General features: G+C 48.4%; 1 protein-coding gene across 3 annotated transcripts in view; it reads right to left on the reverse strand.

The window, feature by feature from the left end:
- Nucleotides 1-26809, reverse strand: part of KHDRBS3 (KH RNA binding domain containing, signal transduction associated 3) — a 272767-nt gene that overhangs the window by 30743 nt on the left and 215215 nt on the right. For 2 of the 3 annotated variants that reach the window (XR_003793561.1, XR_003793558.1), the window contains 2 exons: nt 21007-21049; nt 18611-20507 (listed from right to left, as the gene is read on the reverse strand). The exons of the other annotated variant lie outside the window; for it this stretch is intronic. The gene's annotated coding sequence lies outside the window, so the exon portion shown is untranslated. Of the gene's footprint in view, nt 1-18610; nt 20508-21006; nt 21050-26809 lie in introns of those variants that run through there. 3 annotated transcript variants of the gene reach the window in all.

Here is a 26809-nt window from a genome sequence, read left to right on the forward strand (position 1 = left end):
GCAGAAAAGGATCCTGGTAACCAAAAGGATAAAATTAAAATGACAATTGAAAGATAACAAAAACTGGAAAATCAGGACACTCCCAAAGAGAAAACAAAGTCAGGAGGGAGATGAAAATAAAAGCAAAGTAAGACACAAGTTGTACAAGTGACAAAACTGGCATGAAGGTCAACAGTAGCTCCCCTTTGCTGAATTCATCAACTTCAGTAACTTCTGTGATATTTCGTGATAGACTGTTACAGTGAGTGGTATTTTTATTCATATAGGTTTAACTAAAAATAACTTTTTTCTAATATCATGATCACAGTAATATGAAACATATTACAAAGAAATACAAAGAATCCAACAGAACAAAAATGGACATAAAAATGTTTCTGAAACAAGTACTTAAAAAATTAATGACCAAACTTCTGAGATCCTGGCTGTCCTATAGGATGTCCTATAGGTGTGTCCCGTATGGCTTGTTACTGTTTTGGTTATAAATCACGTCCCATTAAGAGAGGTATTAAACATTTTGCTTTTTGTTTGTTTATTCATTTTTTATATTCCGCATTTGAGTGGGAAAAAAAATAAGTGAACAAACCAAACCAAGCATAAACAAACACATAGTTACAGAGAACAGAGTAGTGGTTATGGGCGGGGAGGGGCTGGGGGAGGACCATATGTGTAGGGGAGTCAACTGTATGGTGAGAGATGGAAACTAAATTTTTGGTGGTGAACACATTCTAGGGTTTATAGGAGTAGAAATATAATGCTGTACACATGAAATTTATATAATGTAATAAATCAATGTAACTATTGAGACAATCAAAATTAATTAATAACATCCAGGTGGGGAAAAAGAGAGCTATGTCAAATAAACCACCCCCTAAATATTATACTACTCCATTATTGTAGGTCCTCCTTGGGATGTAACCAACACTGAGCTGTGGCTAGTACTGTGTGCTAGTTTTTTACCAAAAATCCTATGAGAAAATTTTAACTTTTTTGCAGACTGATAACTATCTATCGATGACTTCATTCAACCAAGGGAAACAAGTGTGGGACTACTGTAGCCCGCCCTTGAATGCTATTCATGGTCAGTTGCATGAAAACAAGGCTACTATGGAGAATAAAGGACTCCACATGCGCTTTTAAAACATTTTAAAATGGCACAATGTGTGCAGTGAGCATGTCATTGCCTTAAACCTACTGAAGAGAAAGCTGCCTCCCCGGTGCTGAGGTTGTTGATGCCTTTGGTATTCTGCTACACTAAATGTTTTCTTTTCAGATTTGAATTGTAGATGTGTTATTTTATCCACACATGCCAAGTCGGATTTTTCTTTAAAGATTTTAAGGGTGATAAAATGGCCTGGCCATTATAAAGCTATTCAAGTCTTGCACATGGACTTAAAGACATTAAAAAGACTCTGACATACACTTTTGAAGACTCAGAAGAGAAATCTGAGCACAAAGAAAATGTAAAAAAAAAAAAAAAAAGAATGTATTCAAAAAGTTGATAAGGCTTCAATACACCATTTCCACTGCAATTTGAAAAGGCATTCTGGAATGTTTCAATAAAACAAATAAGAAATACAGGCTCCTGAAATGGATGTTTATGAACATCCCATTTATCATCTTTATTTGTTAAGGAGAGGAGAGGAAATTCAATTAAAAATTAATGGAAACAAAATGAAAAAATGAAGGAAGAAAAGCAATAGAAGTTAACCTGGCATTTAGGAGTGAATTATAACAAAAACTAAATGTGGTCATTTGTTAGAAGGAAGAGTGACTCTCATAGACATAATGCATAGGCTCTTAAATTGTTTAATATTTTGATCAACCTAAAGGAATGGATCATCTGAATATACTGGGGAGATATTCAAATGCCTGGCTGATCTGAAACAAAATGCTGACATCAATAAGGTCACACAAAACTCAAAATATACCATTACAAGAGGAAATCACTGAACCTCAGTCATTCAAAGATGATTCAGTATTTAGTTGTTACACAAGAAAACTTCAAATGCTCTTACATGTTATAGCCCATCTATGGAAGAAGTTAAATAGAGTTTTCCCTAAAGTTGGTAACAAGCCTAAAAACTTACATGACAGGATCAGCAGTAGATTGGGATACTGAAGAGAAATTTTCTAAATTATGAATAAAACTATTTTAGTCTACCGTGCTAGAAGAAACACTGAATAAGCTTTCTATTCTCTCATTAAAAATTATTATGGGGCTTCCCTGGTGGCGCAGTGGTTGAGAGTCTGCCTGCCAATGCAGGGGACACGGGTTCATGTCCCGGTCTGGGAAGATCCCACATGACGCGGAGCAGCTAGGCCCGTGAGCCATGGCCGCTGAGCCTGCGCATCCGGAGCCTGTGCTCCGCAACGGGAGAGGCCACAACAGTGAGAGGCCCACATACCGCAAAAAAAAAAAAAACGAAAGAAGAAAATTATGCAGTTGTCATCCTGTAAAGAGACAATAAAAGAGTATGCACCCAAAATCTTAGGGAAAACTTGTTATAGATGTGTGCCAGGAAGTTATCAATATCTTTTTTTTAATTTAGGTTAGATTTTGTGAGATTACATTGAATTTTGTAGATTTTCAATCTGTATAACTTATTTCTTTTCCAGCTCTAAATAAATATTTTTTATATCTAATTTTCTGTTCACAATCCTGTGGTAGTTTTCTTAAAGAGAGCCCGTGTAGTTGTGCAATCTGCAGGCCTCACAAAATGTTAAGAGCAGTAATAATATCTTGTATATAAAAACAAGACCTGAGGGCTTTCCTGGTGGTGCAGTGGTTAACAATCCGCCTGCCAATGCAGGGGACACGGATTCGAGTCCTGGTCCCAGAAGATCCCACATGCCGCGGAGCAACTAAGCCCATGTGCCACAACTACTGAGCCTGCACTCTAGAGCCCACGAGCCACAACTACTGAGCCCACGTGCCACAACTACTGAAGCCCGCGCATCTAGAGCCCGTGCTCCGCAACAAGAGAAGCCACCACGATGAGAGGCCTGTGCACCGCAACCAAGAGTAGCCCCCGCTTGACACAACTAGAAGAAACCCACACACAGCAACAAAGACCCAATGCAGCCAAAACAAAAACAAGACCTAAGGAGAGCATTAGTGAAGATGTAAATTTGGGGTAAAAATGTTGAGCCATTATTAAACTTTAATACCTTACAAAATGCCTCTCCCATTGCTCCACTGTTCAGAATCTCTCTCCTTCCCAGATAATTTGCAATCATTGACCTACACAGGTTCTGATAGATGCTAGGTGTTGGTCAGTGGAAAAACAAGAAAAAGACAAACTGATTTCTCAGAGCTGGTTAACAAGAAAACACAATGATAAACTATGCTTTCTAATACAAGGACCACCAGAAAACACTGCATTCCTGGAGCAATGCCAAGATCTTTATCCATCATTCAGGACCCTGAAGAGTCTGACAAGACCAGAAGAACCACCCGGCTGAGCCCAGCCACAATTGCTGACCTATGGGAGTAAAAGCAAATGAAATATGTGTTGTCTTAAATCATTATATTATGGGGTGGTTTGTTACACAGCGAAGGCTGACACGCTAACAAAGCTGCCCATTTAAAAGACAGCCAGCTATAATGTTTATCAAGTTCTGCCTTCTGTCCACTCTGAACATAACCCCAAGTCATCTAGCTGTTTTGAATGTGCTATCCCCTCTGTCTTAGATGCCTTTTTACTCCACTTTGCTGATGAACTCAAACATTTAAAATCCTTGCTAATATTGCTCAGTCTGCAATTTCCTTTTGTGAACCAGATAGTTAGCCATCCTCTCTATCATGTGCCTCTAGCATATGTTATCATTCAAATATCATGTGGTTTTATTTATTCTGGTGTCTTTAGTAGCTGGCACAGTGACAGTCATGTAATGTTTTCCAAGAGAACAAACGGCATTGTGATTAATAAAATGAGCTTTCACCTAAGAAAGACCTCACTTCACATCCCAGTTCTACCACTTACTAGCAGTGGGACCTTAGGAAATCATCTTGGCTGTGCAGAACAGAAAACCTATATGATGTAGTAAATGAAACAGTAATTATTTTCCTCTCATTAAAATAAGCCTGGGGTAGGCAATCCCAGGCTGGGCTGGTGGCTCCCTAGTAATCAAGGGCTCAGACTTATTCTATCATTTTCCCCATCGCTCTTCACTTGTGATTTCCATTCTCAAGTTCCCCTCCTGGTGCAAGAAGTCTGTAAGTGCTCCAGCTATCACATCCTTGTCCCAAGCAAGGAGGAAGAACAGGGAAAAGGATGCTGCTCTGAGCCAAATTATCTCCTTTTAAAGAGCTCCCCCCAAAAGTCTCAAGCAACAACTTCTTGCTACATCTCATTGGCCATTCTCATCAGCAAGAGAGAATGTAAAATACACTTTTATAATTTGACACATTGCCACGTCCAGATATATATAGATATATTGATATATATGGCTTCTGTCACTAAAGAAGAAAGGAGAATGGATCTTGAGTAGGAAACATGAAGTCTCTGTAACATTTTAAACCAATCAGTTCAAAATTTTTGAGCCTAAATTTCCTCATATGTACAATGGGACTAAGACTCTTTCTAGGTGGCCGTGAGGATTTTGTGAGATACCTCATGTGAAGTACCTAGGCCTAAGCTGCCCCTAGCAGGGCACCAGCAAAGAGCAGGAGACGTGTTCCCAGCCTGCAAGGGAACCACCGTCCACTTGCAGAAAGAAGATGCACATCTAACAACAATCGACAAGCCACTGCCCCCACTCTGCCTCGTGTATATTTTAAAAACTGTCAGATGAAATAATGGTTACTTATCAGTGTGGCTCAAGCACTAAACTGGGAGCTCCGTGAGGACAGGACCAGGTCTAGTTTCTCCACGGATCCCCAACAGGCTCACGTGCTAATGGAGTGAGTGGTTCAGATAAGATGGGATCAGGAAGTTCAGCAGGTGGCTGGCACATACTGAGGGCCCATAACTTCATTAGATGAATGAATGAATGAATGAATATGTCACGCATTACGGTTATGTATTATCTATCCATCTGCATGAACAGCGGTGACAGAGTCTGTGCCATGATCTAATCCCACCCCTCACTGACCATATGCACTTGGGTTCCAGCACCCTATTCTCATTTGCCTCAGTTTCCTCACTATGAAATGAGACGTTAAGTCAGAGGATTCCCACAAGAATCAGATGCCATCACTGTTCCCTCTATGAAACACGCCACAATCAAGCACCACAGGGCACTCACCCTGGTGACACAGGGACAGGAAGGCACTGCCCACAGCAGTAAGTGGCTCCAAGCCCAGGGCAGGTCATCTTCGTAGAGGTGAGACAGATGACTCTGTGAGCCACACACAGCACACCCTGAGGAAGGGGGCACAGCCACAGCCAGTGGACAGGCCACAACTGGCCAAACACTCAACAGGGCAGACTCAAAGCGCACAGAGAATAAGGAACACTGACCTTGGTCTCCAGCTAAGCCCCAGCTGGGTGCCAGTGTATTTCTCCTATATTGGTTCTCATGTCTTATTTTCCACCTTTCTCTCTGTGTGCTTCTCATTTACCCTGTTCACAGTCCATGGTGTTTTCCCATTATCTTGTTTTGCAGGGCCGCCCCGAATGTTCTAACCCGTGACCTCCAGTGACCCTGACTGGATAAGGTAGTGCGTGCGAGCCTCAGACTCCAGCCGCCTGCAAATGCTGTGAGCAGAAAGTGTGGCACAGCGGACACGCAGGACAGCCACGTGTGTGCTCCCTGAGTTTTTCCATCAGTGCTGAAAGCAGGTCTAACAGTAACTGAACCTCAGCTCTGCCACTCACCTAGCTGTGTGAACGTGGGCCACGTAACCTCCCCGATTCAATTTCCTCATTTGAAAAATAGAGACAGCAACACCTACATCACTGAGTTTAAGAATTAAAACCAAGTTTTATGAGTACTTCTTATAGGCCCAGTATTGTTCTAAACATTTCTAATGTTTTAACTGTTTAATTCTTATAACATCAACTATTAGCACTCCCATTTTATGGATGGAGAAAGCAAGGCAGAAGAGAGGATCAAGAGAATGCACAGCCAGCAGTGGCAAGCCAGGAGTTAACCCCAGACAGAAGGTGCCAGAGCCCACACTATTAACCCCTCTTCATACATCCCGGCCTTCTGTATCAGGACTCAGCGAGCTAAGGGTATGCAGAGAGCACAGTATGTGTCCAGCACATAGTAAGTGCCCTAAAAATAGTGGTCATTATTCAATTCCCAGGGCACATGGAGAAAAAAAATTGCCTGGATTCAATTTGGGTAAATCTCCAGTTTATGAATGAGTGACATGAGAAAGAAGACCAAAGATTGTGATGACCCAGGGAGCTAACTTCTAGAGCACTGGTTCTCAACTAGGGGTGTCTTTCCACAGCAGGGGACATTTGGCTATGTCTGGGGACATCCTGGTTGTCACAACTGGGATGAGGATGCTCCTGGCAGCTAATATGTTTGAACCAGGTATTCTGCTAAACATCCTACAATGCACAGGACAGCCTCTCACAATCCCCCCACTAAAAAAAAAAAAAAAAAATTATCCAGCCTCAAATGTCAATCATACCAAGATGGAGGAACTCTGTCCTCAAGCACTGAGTCTGCACCATGCTCACTGATGGGGGCTAACTGCCCAGTACCCAGCCTTGCACGGAGTGTGTATGGATACATATTCCTCAGCGCTAAGATGCTGCCAATTGAAGAATGTACTACCAGCTTAACAGACGTGGTTCAGGGGGAAAGGAAACAGCACCACAATGACTGTAAAATACACCACAAGTCAAAAATGTTCAAATGAGTGGGAGGTGGGGGAGATGTGCATCTTAGAAGTGAGTAAACAGAGAATATTTCTTATGTTTAAAAATAAACTAATCAAAGAAGAGACAATCTTTCCAATGTGGAAAGGACCACCAAAATATAACCCAAGATACCTTCCGGGCCTTGCTCAGCCCCCAGAAAGACAACACACAGAGTACCAGGATGGCGAGAAAATGTTATCTTGAGCCTCAAGTGTTTGGTAGAGGGCTGGGTTGAGAAGGATTATGAGCCAATGTCTCAATTCAGCAGGACATACATCCATGATTGATTAGTGATGTCTGCAGACATGGGAGGGGAAGCAATATTACGTATGACACCAACCTGTTGTCAAAAGAAATATACTATAGTCAAACCTACTATAGTCAAAAGAACAGTGGATTCTGAATCACACTATCTGGATGTGAACCTCAGCTCAGCCACGGAAGAGCTACTCCTTGGGGAGATCCGTCTCCTTCTCTGAAACTCCAACTATTCTTGTATAAAATGTGTATAATACATCTTAGTTCCGTTACATGGTTGTTTTGATGAGTTCCGTTGGGTATAATGAAAATGCTAGTGATCCGAGATTCAAATGAGGTAATCTATTCTGGTGCTTCTTAACCTGAAGTTCCCAGGTACTATCTGGGAGCTATTCTATTTTCTGTATTTCAAAGTGTACACTGGATATCATTCTTTTTTTTTTTTTTGTGGTACACGGGCCTCTCACTGTTGTGGCCTCTCCTGTTGCGGAGCACAGGCTCCGGACACGTAGGCTCAGCGGCCATGGCTCACGGGCCCAGCCGCTCCGCGGCATGTGGGATCTTCCTGGACCGGGGCACGGACCCGCATCCCCTGCATCGGCAGGTGGACTCTGAACCACTGCGTCACCAGGGAAGCCCCTGGATATCATTCTTGATACAGCCTCACAGGTCATTACTCAGTGCAGTGTGTTATATAGCAGTTTGTGAGACATGTCTATATTGTTTAGGTTACATGATTTGAAGGAGTTGTTTTAGGCCATCCTTTAGGCTCATTTATGTCCTTTTTTAATCTAGATAAGATATCAGGGCTGGGCATGCTTTATGTAATAGGAAATCGACTGCAAAATAAATTACTACTCTAATAAATGCCCTTTCCTGACTCAGATTAGAGCCTTCCAGGGACAAAAGATATTCTGTCCACAGCTAAAGAGGATACACAAAGGAGCTATCATAACTAGTCTCCCCACAGGCCCTAGTTAGCCAGGTCTCCCAGTACTGACACTCTTGCATAATGCTTGCCACTTGAATCTAGTCTGGTCCTTTTGCTTTAACAAACAGAATATGTTTAGGAAGTGACTTTTCAGGCTGGGTCAGAAGAAAACTTGCAACTTCCTCCTTGATCTCTTGGTACATTCATTCTCAGGGAAACCAGATTCCATGTAAGCAGTATTATAACCTTAATACTGCCATGATGTGAGGAAGCCCACACTAGCCAAGAGCAGCTACATGAAGAGAGAGACCAGCCAGCCCCCAGGATTCTATACAGCCAACCACGGCACCAGACACTGGTGAAGACATCGCCTTGGTTGTCTAGCCCAGCTGAGTCTTCAAATGACTCCACCCACAGCTGTCATCTGACTTCAACCATATGGAAGACCAAGGAAGAACCACCCAGTGAAGACCTGTGAACCCACAGAACCTAGAGAGATTGTAATAAACTATCATCTTAAGTCACTAACTTTTGGGATAGTTTGTTACCCGGTGTTAGAGATCCGAACCAGGAGCCATCTTGGATGTGGCCGGTAGGAGAAAGACTGCCGTGGGAAACTACTTATCCTCTGCCCTGGAGCAGGTCACATTCTGAGGTACTGAGGGTCAGAACTTCAATGTTTCTTTTTTTTTTTTTTCAGGTGGGGGGGACACAATTCAACCCACAAAGCAGATACTTAGATTTTTTGTGGCTGGAGTATAATATCCATTAATTATACTTAACAGGCGACGAAACTCGAAAGATAAGTATCTGTCTGATCCTGAAAGGCACTGCATGCAATGCTAAGGACTTTAGACTTTACAGTCAAAGAAACACAAAACAGCTTTAAGCAGAAAAGTCATGTGATCAGACCTGGCTTTGGAATAGACAACCGTGACTGTAGCAAAAAGTAGGATAATTCATAATAGGAAGCTGGGGTGGGTACCAAGCAAGAGGCTATTTCGAAAGTCAAGGTGAACCTCACACAGTACATAAAAAATTAATTTGACATGGTTCATAAACCTAAATGTGAAAGGTAAAGCAATGAAGCTTCTAGAAGAAAACATAAGAGAACATCTTCACGACCTTTGGGTAGGCAAAGATTTCTTAAACGTGCCACAGAAAAAGCACCAGCCGTAAAAAAAAAAGATTGACGAACTGGACTTCACTAAAATGAAGAACTTCTGTTCATCAAAAGACACTGTTAAGAGAGTGATAAAACAAGCCACGGAGTGGGAAAAGATACCTGTCGCACATATATATGAAAAAAGACTCATATCCAGAATATATAATTCCTACAATGCAGAGACTTATAACTCAATTTCTTTAAATGGACCAAACATACACATGCACATGTGTGTGCGTGCGCACACACGCGCGCGCGCGTGTACACACACACACACACACACACGAGTCTAAAGGCAAAAACAAAATGTAGAAGATATGGAATAATTTCTACTCTCCTACATTGCTGGTGGGGGTGTAAATTGGTTCAACCACTTTGGCCAACTATTTGGCAAAATCAACTAAAGCTAAACACAGATATTCTATGACCTGGAAACTCCACTCTGGGCTTCGTCCCTAAGAGAAATGAAAACTTCTTTCCACCAAGACAGGCACAAGAATGTTCACAGTACTATTCATAATAACAGAAAGATGGAAATTACTAAATGCCCATTAAGAGTAGAAGGGATAAATCATTTGTGATATAGAGATATAAATATAGATAGATTTTGTTCCTTAACAGATGCTACAGACTGTTTGTGTGCCTCTGAAATTCATATACTGAAATCTAAACCCCAATGTGATGGTATCAGGAGGTTGGGGAGCCTTTGAAGGGGTGATTAGGAAATGACGGTGAAGCCCTCATGAATGGTATTAGTACCCTTTATAAAAGAGACCCCTTGCTCCCTCCACCATGTGAGGTTACAGCAAAAAGACAAAAACATGGATATGAACTAGGGAGCTTCCCTTCACAAGACACTGAATCTGCTGGCACCTTGATCTTAGACTTCCAGTCCCCAGAGCTGTGAGAAATACGTTTCTCTTGTTTACAAGGCCCCCGGGTCTACAGTATTTTGTTAAAACCGAAAAGAACAAAGACAGTGGAACCCTTCGTCATAACGAAAAAAAATCTACTTCTAAATACAGTAAGTTGGATTTATCTCATGGACATAATGGTGAAAATAAAAAAAAAACTAGACACAAAAAAGTGCATTCTGATTCTATTTAGAAGTTCAAGAACAGGTGAAAGTAACCTTGATGTAAGTGAGAAAGATAATTGAGCCTTTGGTTACCAACAAGAGGGCCCAAGGGAGCTGCAGGGGTGCTGGAAATCTGTCTCAAGCTGGAGGTTCCCCAGGTGTAGACATATGTAAAAATTGATTGGAGGTTGGGGCTTCCCTGGTGGCGCAGTGGTTGATAGTCCCCCTGCCGATGCAGGGGATGCGGGTTCGTGCCCCGGTCCAGGAAGATCCCACATGCCGCGGAGCGGCTAGGCCCGTGAGCCATGGCCGCTGAGCCTGCGCGTCCGGAGCCTGTGCTCCGCAATGGGAGAGGCCACAACAGTGAGAGGCCCGCGTACCGAAAAAAAAAAAAAAAACACACAAAAAAAATTCATTGGAGGTAGGGCCGGGGTTTGTGCACTTTGCTTATGCAGGTAATAGCTGAGTGAAGAAGAAAGCAAGCGCAGGTGAGCCAGGATGGAAGTGTGAGGTGACGGGAGGAGGGGTGGGGGAAGCACTGGGGAGAGAGAGGAAAGGCACCGGACACCTACTGGGGGCGGTGGTGACACGTGGACATGAAACCCATTTCCCCTGCCTTCCCTAATCAAAGTGGTCTGCAAAAGACTTGCACGTCCTCCACGCCGCAAGTAGAGTAAACCAGAAGATGCTTACCCGAGTGGTTTCGCGGGAACTTGGACTCAAGCTGCATCTTGTTGGAGCTGAGCTGGTTAAGACTGCATGAGAGACCACGCACCCTCCCACTGGGCATGCGCGAGTGACCTTTTGACGTCAGAGGGCAGAAAACTCCACCCTCCGCTCGTGCCAAGCGCCTCCATTTTTGAACGTGTAGAGGCCCGTGGCTTAGTTACGCCTGCGCAGAACGACGATTGCCACACCTTTTTGCACCCCCCTCCCCCACGCTCCCCACGCTCCCCACGCTCCCCACGCTCCCCACGCCGGGACCTCCCTGCTGCGTTAGTCCTCAACCCATAAATACCTCAGCCACTGGCCTGTGGGAGACTGGTTTCAGATCTATTCTCTGGTCTTCTTGTCTCTTTGTCAGTCTGTCTCGGGAAAACCTCTCTGTTTTGGCTTGCTGAGCTTGGGGCTAAAGCCACCCTGGGTGGGTAACAGTGGGAGAAGCAAGAGTGGGAACCAGCTGGGTGGAAAGCAGGGAAGATGAGAAAAGATTCGTCTCGTTAGTCGGGAGCGAAGGGAGGGAACAGGGAATAGCGCTCAGAGAGGCGTGCAAGAAGCCAGAGCCTGACCTGGGCCCTCAGCGAGGGGTTGGGTTTTGTCTGCGGGGATCGGTGGGCAGACGAGGGGGCTGGTCCCCGCAGGGTGAAGACCACGCACAAGGGTCACTGGAGGGGGTCGATCACAGCCTGACTTGCCTCCTGCGGGGAGCCTGTCCTTCTTGCTGGATAGAATTTTTCTAGGTTTTTGTGGTAATGGTCGAATTTTTTTTAAGTCAGTGTTTTGGCAGGAAAAGTGACAGGAGGCCCCAGAGTAGAAAACCTCTAGTCAAGTCTTCCTCCTAGACAGGAAAAGGTGGGGGGGGTGACTGTACGTGAAACGCGCAGTGCTGCAGCCTTTCAGGAGAAATGCTCTCCGAATCTGAAGCCCACTTCATCACAGGTGTCAAAACGGACTCGGGCAGTACATAATGCATGATCCTGGGGTGGCAGTTGAGGGGAGGAAGCCTAAAAGATTGGCTTATTTTTCTTATTAATATTTATTGGCTTATTAACAGCTCTGTCCCCACTAGACCAGAATATGGGCTTAATTTGAAGCGGACGTAACTTGATTTGCGTTTACTGAACCCCCGTGGCTTGGTCCTCCAGGCTGCCTGGAGCAGAGATGGGTGGGCAACGCCACCTTCTTCACTCTGCTGCCCCGTGGCGGTGGGGACTGAGAACACAGAAGAAGTGGGTCCCTCTGATGGAGCTTGTCCACCGCAGGGACAAAGATGGGTGGAGCTGAGACTGATGCAGACAGGAAATGAAAGCCCCCAGCACAGAGCTCGGAAGAAGCAGGGAGGCCACAGCCAGCCCAGGGGTGCAGAGGAAAGCGACATGAGCTACAGGTTGGAGGGCGGGTAGGACCTAAGTGAAGTATGGGGGAAGGGTGCTCCAGGCAGAGGGAACAGCATGTGCAAAGGTCCAGCGGCATGAAGGACTGCATCTTTTCTTGGGGGCGGGGGGGAGCGGTTCTCCCTCCCTTTAGGAACACTAAGTGAGAAAAACTAAAGATATCTATCATTGATAACTGGTGTTGGGGGAGAAGGAAGCAGACAAGAAAAATTGGCAATAGCTCCTTTCTAGAGAGCACAGTGCTGAGTCAGGAATGAGGGTTTGGAAAACTGCCTGCAGGTGGGAGCCATCTCCAGCCTCCTAGTGATGGGCAAGGTATGTTGATGACACCTGGGCTTGAAATGAGGCAGGCAGACTGTAAGGCTCTGTGCCTCACCTACAGCAGCCTGCACAGAGCAGGGCACAAAGCCCCTGCATGATCTCACTGCAGCCCAAGAAGTGGCCAGGGCGGGTGGTCCTATCACAGCTGATCACAGGGGAGGAAAAGAGGGCCGGAAAGGGAGGCACTGCCCAGGTTTCACTCCACGCAGAGTCTGGACTTGGACTCTCAGCTCCTGACTGCAAATCCGGCGCTTTCTCCACAACGTGACCTCTGTCCATCTCTGCTCCAATCCCGAGCATAAACTCGGGTTTTACAGAGACAGGGAAGGGCTGAGGAAAAGGAGGATAGAGGAAGAAGGGGATGAGAGGGCAGGGGTGAGGCGATCAGGAACTGCGCTCTCTCCCGCCCAGCTGGGCAAGTTTGGACTAGTGACGTAACATTTGTGAGACGTGTTCAAATCTGTGGAAAAGAGAATTACACCCATTTCATCAAGCGCTCATGAAATTAAAAGGTTGCAATAAATACAACTGAGCACTTCTTATGCGCCAGGCACTGTGCTGGACACTCTTGCAATCTTATTTACTCTCTAGACCATTCTGCAGAGCGAGTGTTATTACTTCCATTTTCTGGAAGAGGAGACTGCGGCCCCAGTGACTCCGCAACTTTGCCCAAAGCCAGTGGCACAGGGTTAATAATACTCTCCCTCTCTTTAAAAAAATAGAGAAAAACCAGTCCAGACAAAAACACAAGGGGGAGAAGTCTGCATGCCCCCCACCAGACAAGCCCTGGCCCCTCAAATCCAGCAGTTAGAATCCACCCCCAAGTGCTTCCTTCTCGGTTTATGCTCTTTCCTTTGCCTTTTTAGTTTCTTTTCTTTGCCAGGAGTCAAGATGGCTAGAGGGAAGCCTTCTGTCTTTAGGTGTGGTTTTTGCGAAGACCTTTTAGGCTGTTTTAAAAAATCTTTTCTGGGGGCTTCCCTGGTGGTGCAGTGGTAGAGAGTCTGCCTGCCGATGCAGGGGACACGGGTTCATGCCCCGGTCCGGGAAGATCCCACATGCCGCGGAGCGGCTGGGCCCGTGAGCCATGGCCGCTGTGCCTGCGCGTCCAGAGCCTGTGCTCCGCGACGGGAGGGGCCCCAACAGTGAGAGGCCCGCGTACCACAAAAACAAAAACAAAAAAATCTTTTCTGGGAAAACTCACTCCCAGAGAAAAGTCTTTCCTCGTAACAAGAAAATTACAAGGGAGGTAACGGATTCTGATCTCATCAGCCTCCCCGACAGGCTCATCAGCTGGCCTCCCAGATGGTCTCTCATCCCCGAAGCCTCAACAAAAGCCCGGCCCAGGCCCAGGACACTGTGCTGTGGCTACCAGACTAATGGGATGTCTTTCCCAGCAGAGACCCATGCAGGAAGACCCCAAAAGAAGTACCAAAGGGAGAATTAGAGTCAGGCCTGGGGTGTTTCTAGAGAGAGGGGGATATCCAGAGGACACCTGGAGGGATTCAAGGGGAGGAGGCGGGAAAGACGGGAGATGGAGGGTGTCTTCATGATGACACACACCCACAGTAGTGGGTTGAATTGTGTCCCCAAAAGAAAGAGGTCCAAGTCCCAACTCGCTACCTGTGCATTCACCTTATTTGAAAATAGAGTCTTTGCAAAAGTTTTTTTGAGATGAGATCATCCTGGATTTAAGGTGGGCCAGAAATCCAATGACTGATCCTTATAAGACAAAGCACAGGGAGATTTGAGGCAGAGAGAGACACAGGGAGAATCCACGTGAAGTTAGTGGCACTGGTTGGAGTGATGTATCTACAAGCCAAGAACACTAAGGCTTGCCAGCGGCAACCGGAAGCCAGAGAGAGGCCTGGCGTGAGCCTCAGAGCATCCAGGAGGAGCCAAGCCTGTCGGCACCTTGATCTCAGACCGCTGGCTTCCAGAGCCGCGAGACAGTGAATTTCTCTTGTTTTAAGACACCGAACTTTGTGGTAACTTGTTACATCTGCCCTAGGAAACTAATACACCCACCTAAGGGCCAGAGCCACGTAGCTCCCAGATTTGTAGCTGGTTTCTGACTGGCTTCCCCAGGCCTCACAGTCAGAGGGGATGATGAGGCAGTGGGGTCCTTTAGCAGTAAACTTCCCGGGCTCATTGGCCCCACGTCTCCGTGTTACATGGGGCTGCAGGAGCCAACACTCTGGGTCATGTTCTCCGCTAGCAAAGACGTGCGAGGCCAGGCCGGGCCCTCCTGCTGGTGTAGGAGCAAAGCCCAGCTACACGGCCTCCCCTGCCCCTGCATGCAGGCTGAGGACCTTCCATCCTGTCTCCAGGGCCCGACCCTCCCCGCAGGACTCGGCCCTGGTCCACAGCTGGGAGGAGAGCCCAGGCCTCAGGGCAAAAACCTCCATCCCCGCCCCCTTCCCCTGGCAAATTACTCCAGCAAGTCAAACACCTGAAGGGCTAAGAGCTCGTGGACTCGGCAAACCACCACATGCTGACTCCCAGCTTCTGCTTACCTTCCCCTGGGTCCCAGCTGCCATGCTTTACCTTGTAGGGGCCTCACGAGTCCCTTGAAGTGGGCAGGTGCTGATGGGCAAGTATCCATGCAAGAGGTTCTCTTACTGTTTTTTCTTCTTTTTTTAAACGTTCCATAAAGGCAGTCTCCAGCAAAGCTGATGCCACCCAGCCTGTGCCCACGCTGGTCCCTCTGCCTGGAGCTGCCTCCCTCCGTATTCACATGAGCCCCTCGTCGTCAGCTTAGCCACCGCGTCCCCTCCCCCCGTGCCCTGCGCTGGTTCCGACACCTCTTTCTTCTCCGTGCTTTCTGCGGAGAGAGGAGCCCAGCTTAGAGAGGCCGAGGCCCTTGGCTAAAGGCACACAGTCGAGAGTGCAGGGCCAGGAACGGGAATGCACGGCCCACGGGACAGGGTCCTTCCCTCACAGGGCTTGTGCTCTGGTGCCGTAGGAAAGGAGCGCAGACAAGTTCAGGCAACCCTTCAGACGCAGGGGGGGCCACTGCCCCAGCCCAGGTCAGAGTCCAGCCCTCCCGCCAGCTGCGCGTGAGCGCGTCCTGGGGCGGCAGGTCACACCTGCCCACCCATCAGAGGGGCCGGGGTGGGAGCCCTGAGATGGCTGGAACAGGGGGCGGCAGGGTGAGGCCCGTGGACCCGGTCTGCTCGCTCGCGAAAGAAGTTTGATTGGGAGAGAGCCACACGCACTCGCTGGTGGCTTGTCATTGCTTTCTTGCTCCAGTGGCTGAGCTGAGTAGATACGAGGAGATCTTCTGGCCCGGCTCACAAAGTTTGAAACAGTTACCACCTGGCCCTTTACAGAAAAGGGTTTGCAACCCCTGCTTTAAAGAGCAGAGGCCCCCGGGCACTCGGCGTCCTCGAGGTAGGGCGTTCCAGCCCCGGAGGGGGACGAGAGCCACCCAGGTGTGAGCGTTTTGTTCTCTCGGGCATCAGGCAGAATGTGCTAGTCCCTGCAGGTGGAGGCTGTGGTTGGTTTTGCTCTGTATTTCGGCTTGTTTATTCCTCCTGTTTGTGTTACCGAATCCAAGCTCGCTCTGCTCGCCGCATGACAGGCCAATGAGTCGGAGACGAGGTGTTGAGGCAGGGAAGAAGCCGGCAGACCGAGAAGCTGGCCGACTAAAATCTCAAAATAACCATCGTGTCAGGGTTTGGATGCCAGTTTCTTTTATAGCACAGAGAGGGGGAGGAGATGAGGAAGTAAAGTAAAAAGGCCCTAAGTTTTGCAAATGTCCCCTGGAATGGCCAGCCTCGGGGAGGGGATGTGCTAATTTCTTCTTTCTTGCAGCCACCCACAGGTGGACAGGGTCCGGATGTTTCCCTGAACAAAGGCACTTTGGTTTAACATTCAGGCAGAGGGGCAGGGTTCCCTGAGGCAGGCCATTATGTATACACAGTATCCTTTTAGTGAACAAAAGCAGCGGGAAGCAAAGGTTAAAGTAAAAAAACCGATCCAGACTTCCCCGCTGGCGCAGCGGTTAAGCATCCGGCTGCCGATGCAAGGAACACGGGTTCGAGCCCTGGTCCGGGAAGATCCCACATGCCGCGGAGCAACTAAGCCTGTGCGCCACAACTACTGAGCCTGTGTTCTAGAGCCCGTGAGCCACAACTACTGAAGCTCACACGCCTAGAGCCCGTGCTCTGCAACAAGAGAAGCCACTGCAATGAGAAGTCCACGCACCACAACGAAGAGTAGCCCCTACTCGCCACAATTAGAGAAAGCCTGCGTGCAGCAATGAAGACCCAATGCAGCCAAAAAAAAACAAAAACAAAAAAAACCCACCACTCCAGCCCTCCTTTCTGGCTCCTTGCAGGTCACGAACTCTTGGCCTCAAGGAGGCTGTTCCTTGGAGGTGATTCAGCCTGAACTCGGCCAAGGTGGTGGATACCAGATGTGAAGACGGGATGCTCTCAGGAGCAGGGCTGCCTATGTCCAAGCATAGACCTCCTCTCTCACTGAGGTGCAGGGGTGGCCATGAGACACAGACTACCTTGCTCCAAGCTGTGCGGGTCTGCTCGTGGCCCAGTCCCTGGTAGGGAGTAGCCAGAAAATTTAGACCAAGCTTCCTCTTGCAGAAAGAACCCAGTCCACTGGGAGGAAATTCATCACCAAAGTGGAGAGTCTGGAATGTTATATGGATTTATTGAGCACCTACTATGTGTCAGGACTATGTTCAGGATACGGTGATGGGGGCAAAGCAGACCCATGGAGCCCCCAAGGAGCTCATGGACTCATGAAACAAACATGCATTTGACAAGGCAGCCCCTACATGTAAAATCATACCATAAGAATAGTGTTGTCTTTTGATTTCCCCAAAAGTAGAGCTGAGACTAGGCCTTGGGTGCACAGACTTTATTTGGGATGTGATCCCAGGAAGCAGAAGGAGGGAGGGTGGTCAGGCAGGGAAAGAAAGGAGGAGAGGACACACACAGGGATGTTTCTGGGAGGTCAGTGCAGACGAGCAGGGGCCAGTGCTCCTGGGACCCCTGAGAAGTAGGCAGAAACCCTCCTGGAAGGTCAGCCGGAGAGACGCGGTGGGAGGGAGACCGGAGCACCGTCCACAGCTCCAGGGTGCCCCCCGCTATGAACTCGATCCCACTTCTCCAATGTGGCTGCTCTCGGGGGAGCCCTGGAGGAGAGAGACGGAGACCCCAGCCCTGGACTCAGCGCTGTGCACCGAGACCCACCTGAGTTCTGTGAACTGACGCCCAGGCTGGCGGAGGGAGGTGGGGGAGGGCAAGGAGGATGTGACGTGGGCCCCAGATGTGTCGCTGTAGGTGCTCTAAAGGCAAAAGCGGGAGACAGGGAGACCCGTCCAGCTCGGGGCAGACAAGACGCGCCTGAGGAAGGGGCCAGCGGGACCGGCCCGGGAGGATCACAGGATGCAATGCAAGGATGGCTGGGGGAGGGGACAGGAGATGGGCTGGTGAGGGAGGGGGCGTGGGTCCACATTCCTGCAGAGAAGATTACAAGGAAGGGAAGAACAGGAATTCGTGATTTTTGTCTCTCAAAGCTCAGATCCTCAGGCTCTTGTCTGTCTTCCTCCCTCCGTGCCATCCTTCCCTTCCCTCCTTATTTTACCTTTCTCCTTCCCCCAGTGGCTTCCCCACATAAAATTAGTACCTGTGTGTTTTATAAAAGTTACGGATGGCACGTTGTGCTGAGTACCATATCCGCTCTTGCCGAGATGGTGTAGTCAATTCATGGGCAGCCCCCGCGGAGCCGGGAGGAAGGGCAGAGTCCAGACTTGACCCGCCCCCCCCTCCCCCCACCCCCCGCCGTGACCAGAGTGCTCTGCAGAGGCCCGGAGACCCACCTGGGGAGTGGGCGTTGCAACGGGGGGGGGGGGGGGGGGGGGGGGGGGGGGAGGGTGCTGCCAGGGGGGGGGGGCTAGAACGAGATGATGATCGTCTAGAAGAGAGAGATTCTCCTGAAAATCGTGCCTCGTCCGTCAGGATTCCAGGGGTCTTCAGTAGTCTAGTCTCATGTCCATGTGTTTTTTATCTGTAAACATGTGAGTACTACAGATACAGATGGCTTCACATTCTGCTGACCCACAAGTCCAAAGTAAATCATTTTCTTAACATCGGTCACCAGAGAAGAAAACTATAGAGGGTGAAATATAAAAATATAAATATTTTTATACCCTACAGGCAGGTTGAAAATGAGGTAGAACAAAGGAAAATGCAGCTCCTGTGTATAAAAAGCCAAAATAAATTAAAGCAATAAATCTGGAACAGTGACAGAAGGCAATTTAATAAGCCTTTCCAACAAAAGCACATTTTGAACAAGAACACACATCATTACCACCACTGTCCCCATCACCACCATCCCCACGGCTTCAGGAAGCCAGATGTGGAATGGCGAGAAGCTGAGTGAGAACTCTGGGAGTCGGTATGGTACTTTTGGTTTTCCTGATGGCCTCATCGTAAATCATGAAATAACGCATGGGTCGATTTTCTGACCTGTCAAATGCAGATAATAATGATTGCTTTGTGACTGTACCAAAGCAGTTAGAAAATTTGGAAGGAACCCCATTGGAAAAGCATAAATCCTCTATAAATACCAGTGTCTTCACCAGCATCTTAACCATTTTTATCAGAATTGAAGTCATAACAGCAATAATAATATATCAGTTAATACTTAACCAATTTCTCTCGGGACTATAAAACCCCACTTTATGGGTGAAGATAACAAGGCTCAAAAGCACTGCAACTTGTCAGGGTCAGAGCCGCCCTATACAGTTGCACAGGTTGTGCACTGCACAGCTCTAGGCTCTAGGGATGCTGTTTTTGTTTTCACAGTTTGGGACACTCTCAGCAAAGGGCAGTGAGAAGGCTTGAGCAACAGGCAACCTTTGTTAATTCTCAAAAAGGTTTAGCAGAAGGGCTGGTCAGGAGTTCAGTTTAATTGTCTGACTCGAAGATGACACCTGAAACTTAAAAGAAAGTGTGATCTTGTTTCCAAACTAAATGGTGTAGAATCTCAACATAAAGCCTTCCTTGCCCCATTCCCTGCTGTCCCCAGCTAGGGCCACCCTTGTACTGCAGCCTGGATTCTGGGACTGGGGAGAAAGTTGTGGGTCCTCCCTGCCCACCACGCCACCATGGATGGGGGCAATAACAGATGTCAGTAACAGCCATCTGGGGGGGAGGTTGGAAGATAGCCACGCATGAGACACCAAACCAGAGGGTCAGCAGTCGATAACAGCAGAGGGAGGTGGGGCAGTGTTGTGCCCTGAAGGAAAGTTTGAAGAGAACTGAAACCCAGGCCCCAGTCCCCACTGCCCAAGCCATGCACCATGTGGTGAGAGGTGCACCTGCCCAACAGAAGGGCACCTTTGCTGGTTCACAAAAAGGCCTCCTGTAGGGAGCTGAGTACCCAAGGGGAAGGGAGGGGAGGGAAGGAGGAAGGGAAGGTGAGGACAGGAGAGGGGAAAGGGGAGAGGGATCCTGTATTCATCTGACAAGCATGGCTTGGTGGTTAAGAGCTTGGGCCCTGTGGTCACAGTGCCTGGGGCTAAATCCTGGCCCCAACACCTACCAAGTGCATGACCTTGACAGTTACCTCCACGACTCAGTTTCCTTCTCTGTAAAGTGGGATTGATAGCTCCTTGAGGCTTAAGTGAGTTAAGCGGGGGGCAGGGAGGGTGCTGGTAGATACCCCGCATGTGCTCAGTGACTGTCCGCTGTTGTGATGGGCGTGCGCTGGGCTCTGGGCGCCCACGGATGAACCAGACAGATCCTGGGAGGCAGATTCATAAACGAAGATCGATCTCAGCTGTTTCCAGGGGCTGTGATCAAAGACCAGGAAGTCAGGTCAGCCTGGCAGCCAGGCCCCTCAGGACAGAGCAGATCCAAAGAACAGCAAGCTGACAATGAGGGTTGTGTTTAACTCCTGCACATTCAGGGGCAGAGACTTTACCAAGAGGAGAAAGAATAAAACCCAGCTGCTCACCAAGATCTCCCCAGCCCAGGCCCAAGGGAGCGCCTCCTGGTCAGCGCCCTGCCCCACCCAGCACAGCCCCACGGAACACTGCAGTCTGCACCTCCTCTCCTCAGGGACCTCTCCCCCTCATTCTGCGCCCATCCCCAACTCGGCAGGGTTTTGAACACAAAGAAACCAGCTCGAATCCTGGTTCCACCCTGTTCTAGTTGGTGAGCTACAGCATTTACTGGGAAGATTCTGTCCCAGCAGGGAGGGCAGGCCAGTCCTTACTGTACACACGGAAGGAGGGATGCTCAGCTAGGAGCCGGAAGGCATGGGCCTTCCTTCGCCTAGTGGTCACTCACCGCAGGCAAACCCCGTAACTTCACTGAGCCTCAGCTTCCTCGCCTGAAAAGCAAACAAGGGTAATGATGGTTGAATGAGAAAATAGATTTAAAAACATTAGAACACTACGAGGCACACAGCTAGTGCTCAATAAATACTGTTGTAATTGTTACACCTGTTGTATAAACAATGCACCCCTCCCCAAGGTATTTCTCCTTTCTTGGTTTGCCTCTCACATGGTTATTTCAGTTCTACAAGCAAATTCTGAGCTCCGTTGTATAGCAGACCCTGGGCTGTATTCGGGGTGAGGAAGAGTGTGGTCCTTGCCTTCAATATCTGTCTTAGAAGGGAAACAAACTCATAAATAACCATATTGCAATGGGGTCATTACCTCTCAGCTATTGTTACACAGTGCTGTGTAACAAGCACTCCCTAAACTCTGGGGCTTACAGCAACAGTCACCTTCTCACACTGCTCAGTCCTGCAGCGTGGCCTACGGTGCTGTGTGTTTAGCCGATGTACCCTGTGCTCAGCTCTGCCACATGTCTCTCCTCCCCCCCAGACCTGCAGCCACCCAGGGCACGCTCTTCTCTGCAGATCACAACCTCAAGAGGCAAGTCCAACCATGCAAGCACATTTCAAGCCTCTATCTGAGATGCACTCACTAGCATCCCATTGGCTAAAGGGATTCACACAGGCAAGCCCAAGGTCAAGGTGTAATGATATACACTCTGCATCCACATGGTTCTGGGCAGGCGGTGTGGATGTAGAATGCGCGGGTGCAAAGAACTGGGCCCAATCTCCACGGGAGCCTGGACTTCAGTTCATTCTGAACACAACGGAGGTGTGAAAGAGGAATAAAGGCCCCAGGAAGATCATGCTGGTTACAGAGAGAAGGCGGCCTTAGAGGAGAGAGGGACTCGAAGCAGAAAGACCTCTTACAAGGGACCCCCTAGGAGTTCCACAACCTGACCCCTGTGAGTGACCGAGGGATGAATCTGAGAAACAGACCACACTCCCCAGTGCTGTGCGCCAGCCCCAGGCGTTTTCCAGGAAATGAAAATCACTCCCCTCGGTCACTTGATAACTTGGGGAAGATCGGTCAGGCGGGCAAGATGATTTTTCTAAGGCTCCATTAGCGAGGATCAGACGAACACCAGGACCAGCTTTTGCTTTCATGTCCACCAGCGTGGGTTGCCCACACTGCATTGCAAATTGTTGGTTGCCCTTTGAGAAGTCTTAATTATCTGGATCCGTTGGAAACCGTGTCAGTTATTTGAAACCAAGAGATCGATAGCTCCAATCAATGCCGGGCCATTAAGGCACAGAGAGGTCGATAGAAACAGCCCCAGCTCCACACGCCAAACTCACGGTGCCCGAGGCACCTTCATTTTCTGAAATAAGAACAGAAAACTCTTCAAGTTGGACAGTGTGGTCACTGACTCTCTGACGAGGCCGTCACCGCAGCTCTCAGGAGGATATAGAATTAGATTGAGATCTTTTATTTTAGGTGGTTGAAAAGTTTTTGCCATTTTCCCCTTAGGAAACTGGTTATTTATTTTCAAATTGAGCCAGACCTGCCTGAGAAGGTTTTTTTCTCTCCTTCTCTCTCTTGTCTCCCCTGGGGTCCCACCTGATTCCAAAGGCCTCACCAGGCAGAGAAGAGCTGGGCTCCACTCATGATGCCATCATGGCTTTGCCGGGTGACCCCCGTGTCCAGAGGCACACTTAGCATTCCCCTTGGGTGTCCTAACTTAGACATGGCATGACCAAGCCTGTGTCTCTGTGTCTCCTCTATCTCAGAAAGTGGCATGTTGTGGGTGCCATCCACAATTAAAACAGGGGACTTCCCTGGTGGCGCAGTGGTTAAGAATCCACCTGCAAATGCAGGGGATGCAGGTTCGAGCCCTGGTCTGGGAAGATTCCACATGCCGGAGCAACTAAGCCCGTGCACCACAACTACTGAGCCACATGTTGCAACTACTGAAGCCCGTGCGCCTAGAGCCCGTGCTCTGCAACAAAAGAGGCCACCGCAGTGAGAAGCCCGCGCACTGCAACGAAGAGTAGCCCCTGCTCGCAGCAACTAGAGAAAGCCCGCACGCAGCAACAAAGACCCAAAGCAACCATAAACAAAAAAAAATTTTTTTAAAACAGTGTTTGGTGCATAGTAGAAGCTCCACAAATAATTACTGAGTGAACAAATGAAGGACACTGGGGAAGTTATATAATCTCCTGGAGGCCACTTTCCCACCAGTAAAGAAATGCAACTATTTCTTATCCCTAGGAGCAGTTTAATGATTGGCCCAAAATAGGTGAGAACTTTAGCACCATGCCTGGCACACCTGGGCCTGCTCCTTCTGCCAGTGGAGACAGGAGTCAGCCACCTGTGGGCCATGGGGAGAACTGGGGCTGGGTGTTCCCAGAGCAAAGGGAGAGCAGGGAATTGAGAGGCCCAAAGTTTCTCGTGCAGGTTCAGAACCAGCCAAGGATCCTGTGGAGAGAGAAATGAGATTCTCTCGTGGAAAAAAGCCCCAGAAAAACACCAAGTTGCCAAGACTGAAGGTAAGAGACCCACATGAGCAGTTAGTGATGTCAAAAAATAAGGGGACAGCACTGCAGGTGGGGGGCATGAATCGCTTATTTGCTCCATACAACATGGCTGCAGGGTTCCGGCCACTACATCCTCATTCCAGGTAGCAGGAAGGGAAATGGAGAATGCAAGGAGCACTTCTAGAAGCCTGTCCATGGGTTGAACTCAGTCCCATGGACAAACCCGTCTGCAGGGGGTGGTGAGCAAGGTAACCTCTCAGCAGGGCAGGGCTCCCTCTAACAAAATGAGAGTTTTCTTATTTTGTTGGCAGTGAGGAAGAGCAGGATACACATGGGTAGGGGACCAGTAGACTCCGCCACAGGCGGCTTCTGCCCAGATAGCCAACATCATGCTGGGGGGTAAGGGGGGCTGAGCATCTGGGCCACCCTGGGCCAGAAAGGACTCCAGGAGGGCCTGAGCTGCCGGCTGACGGAGGAGACAGGGCTCACTGTCTGCTCCCCCTGGCTGGCCCATCTCCTTAAAACAGGGCGTAGGGGGCGAGGACCAAGAGACAGCATAGAGGCCAAGAGGGGAGAGGTCTGGGAGGCCTGGGTCCCAAACAAGGGAGCTGGGTTCAGGGTCAGGGTTCCAATCCCACAGCTGGGGTCTTGGATCTTGTGTGAGCCCCCAGGGCCGGGTGTGGAGAGCAGCTGCATGGATTTATACTCCACTATTTTCAACAAAATGGAGTTCTTTCCATTTTATTAATTTTCTTTTTAGTTCTTTCCATTTTAAAATAAACTAATCACAAGCACTGAAAAGTGATGTCAATGCCACTAAAGACTAATTTTTAAGAATGGTGAAGATGTGTTGCATATATACAGCGGAATATTACTCAGCCATAAAAAAGAATGAAATAATGCCGTCCGCAGCAACGTGGATGGACCTAGAGATCGTCATACTGAGTGAAGTAAGTCAGACACAGAAATAGCTATGATATTGCTTGCATGCGGAATCTAAAAAGAAATTATACAAATGAACTTATTTACAAAACAGAAACAGACTCACAGACTGAGAACGAACTTATGGTTACCGCAGTAGGGGGAAGGGTGGGGAAAGGGATAGTTGGGGAGTTTGGGATTGACATGAGCACACTGCTGTATTTAAAATGGATAAGCAACAAAGTCCTACTGTAGAGCCCAGGGAACTCTGCTCAATGTTATGTGGCAGCCTGGATGGGAGGGGAGTCTGGGGGAGAATGAATACATGTATATGTATGGCTGAGCTGCTTTGCTGTGCACCTGAAACTATCATGGCGTTGTTAATCGGCTGTACTCCAATATAAAATAAATTTTTAAAAATGCAAGAACTCAGACACTGATACAGCCAGCAACGCAGACACTGTAGACACTGACACACTGAGCAACTCTCTTTTCCTCCTGATGGCCACTGAGTCCTGCTGGCCTGCCCTCCAAGCGTCAGCGCTCAGCCCCTCCTTCCATCCCCACAGCTCTGCCTCCATCTGACCCTCATCTCTTTGGTTCTGGACCATCTCCATCACCTCCTAACTGGTGTCCCTGCGTCCCTTTTCCTTGCTCTCCAGGCCATCCTCCACCAGCTGCCAGGAGGGATGATTCTAGAGCTGTGGTCCTGGGTGTTTGTTACAAGCACAGAACCTCAGGCCCCACTGTGGACCTACAGGACACCATCTGAACTGTCACACTATCCCCCGGGGATTCTCACGTACAATAAGGCGTGAGAAGCCCTGTTGTAACCCACACCCCAACCGTGCCACGTCACCCCGGCGTCAAGGGCACCTTCACAAGACCCTGAAAGACAGTGTTCTTAGCCCTCCCAGCTGCCTCTCCTGCAGCTCCCCTCCCTCCATGCGCCCCTAGAACCTTCCACTCCAAATACAGCAAGCTACTTACCATCCCCCAGACGCTATTGTTGTGTGTCCCCACATCTGGCCCTTTCATTCATTCATTCAGTTATCATTTATTCACTCCTTCCACAGAGATACACCGATGCTCAGGGCAAGGGACTGGGGGGCGCTCGTCCTCAGGGAGGTTAGTGTCTCCATAAGGAAGACACTAATGGGGAGAGCAGTCATCAAACATTAAGTGACTGATTATGTGCGATTAATTACGTCCATGTGAGGGCCTTGCCTGAGACGTTCTGGGTGATGAGAGCACACAACAGGGGTCTAACCTAGAAGATGCCTCTAAGAGTATGAAGACAGGCCAGACAGAGGAAGCGTGTGTATGAGGCCACGAGAAGTCCGGAGCTCCCGGAGTATGGAAGCAAAGAGGAGAGTGGCCCCAAGAGGCTCTCTGGACGGTCCTGTGTGTCCTCAGAGGCCACGGTAAGGGATTGGCCAGATGGAGCTTAAAGAGGCCCCATCGTCAGTTTTCCCATCTTTGGAGTGACCGGGCCAAGCTTTCTAAAGTGCCTCTCTCCAGGAAAATGTTGCAGTTCTACACTATTCACAGAGGAGGTTCCAAATGCCTTGGAAGTTATCCCCGGTTTTCCTACGGTGACTACAAATAGCAGCCATTGCTCCCTGTCACTTGGGCAAAAATATGGCCACATGTATGAAATGGATTTACTACCAGAGAAAGGGGTATTAATCCAGCTGCAAGTTTTCTCTGCTGCAACCCAAGGCAGTAAATTCCAGCTAGCCGGCAGCAGCTCTGATACAGCATGAGATACAGCGCTCATGGTGTGTGTGTGTGTGTGTGTGTGTGTGTGTGTGTGTAACAAAGGGAGCTCTTTTTCAGATTCTTAATTGACATCACATGTTCCCATCTAAAAACCAGAGCAGACGATGAGGTCATAAAAACGGGAGGCAAAAAAATGCCCGTTTCCTGCCCTTATTGACTCTTCAACGTACAGAGTTCATTGAGTGAGAGCCTTCTTGTCTGCGGTAGGGACTTCCCTGTGTTTTTGAGTATCAAAAGGAAATTAAACCAGCCAGAATAATTCATTGAACACATAGTAAATGCAAATTGGCTTTTAAGAACAATAATAGCGAGTATTAATATTCCTGGTTATTATTGTCACTAACATTTATTGAAAGATCCCAGGACATGGTAATTATTCTAGAGCTCCCTCCTGTAGATTCTGGAATAGCCAGGAAAGGCAGGCTGCTATTATCCCCGTGTTTCTGTTGACTGACGAGCACTAAGATCAGAGAGGGTAAGTGTCTCTTCCAGGCTTGCACAGGTGGGTAAGGAGCCAAATGTGAACCCCAGCTTGTGATGTTTCCCACCACATCACAGAAATTAGACCCA

Source organism: Monodon monoceros, unplaced genomic scaffold (assembly GCF_005190385.1).
Source record: "Monodon monoceros isolate NGI ecotype Baffin Bay Population unplaced genomic scaffold, NGI_Narwhal_1 Super_Scaffold_14, whole genome shotgun sequence".
Taxonomy (NCBI): Eukaryota; Metazoa; Chordata; class Mammalia; order Artiodactyla; family Monodontidae; genus Monodon; species Monodon monoceros.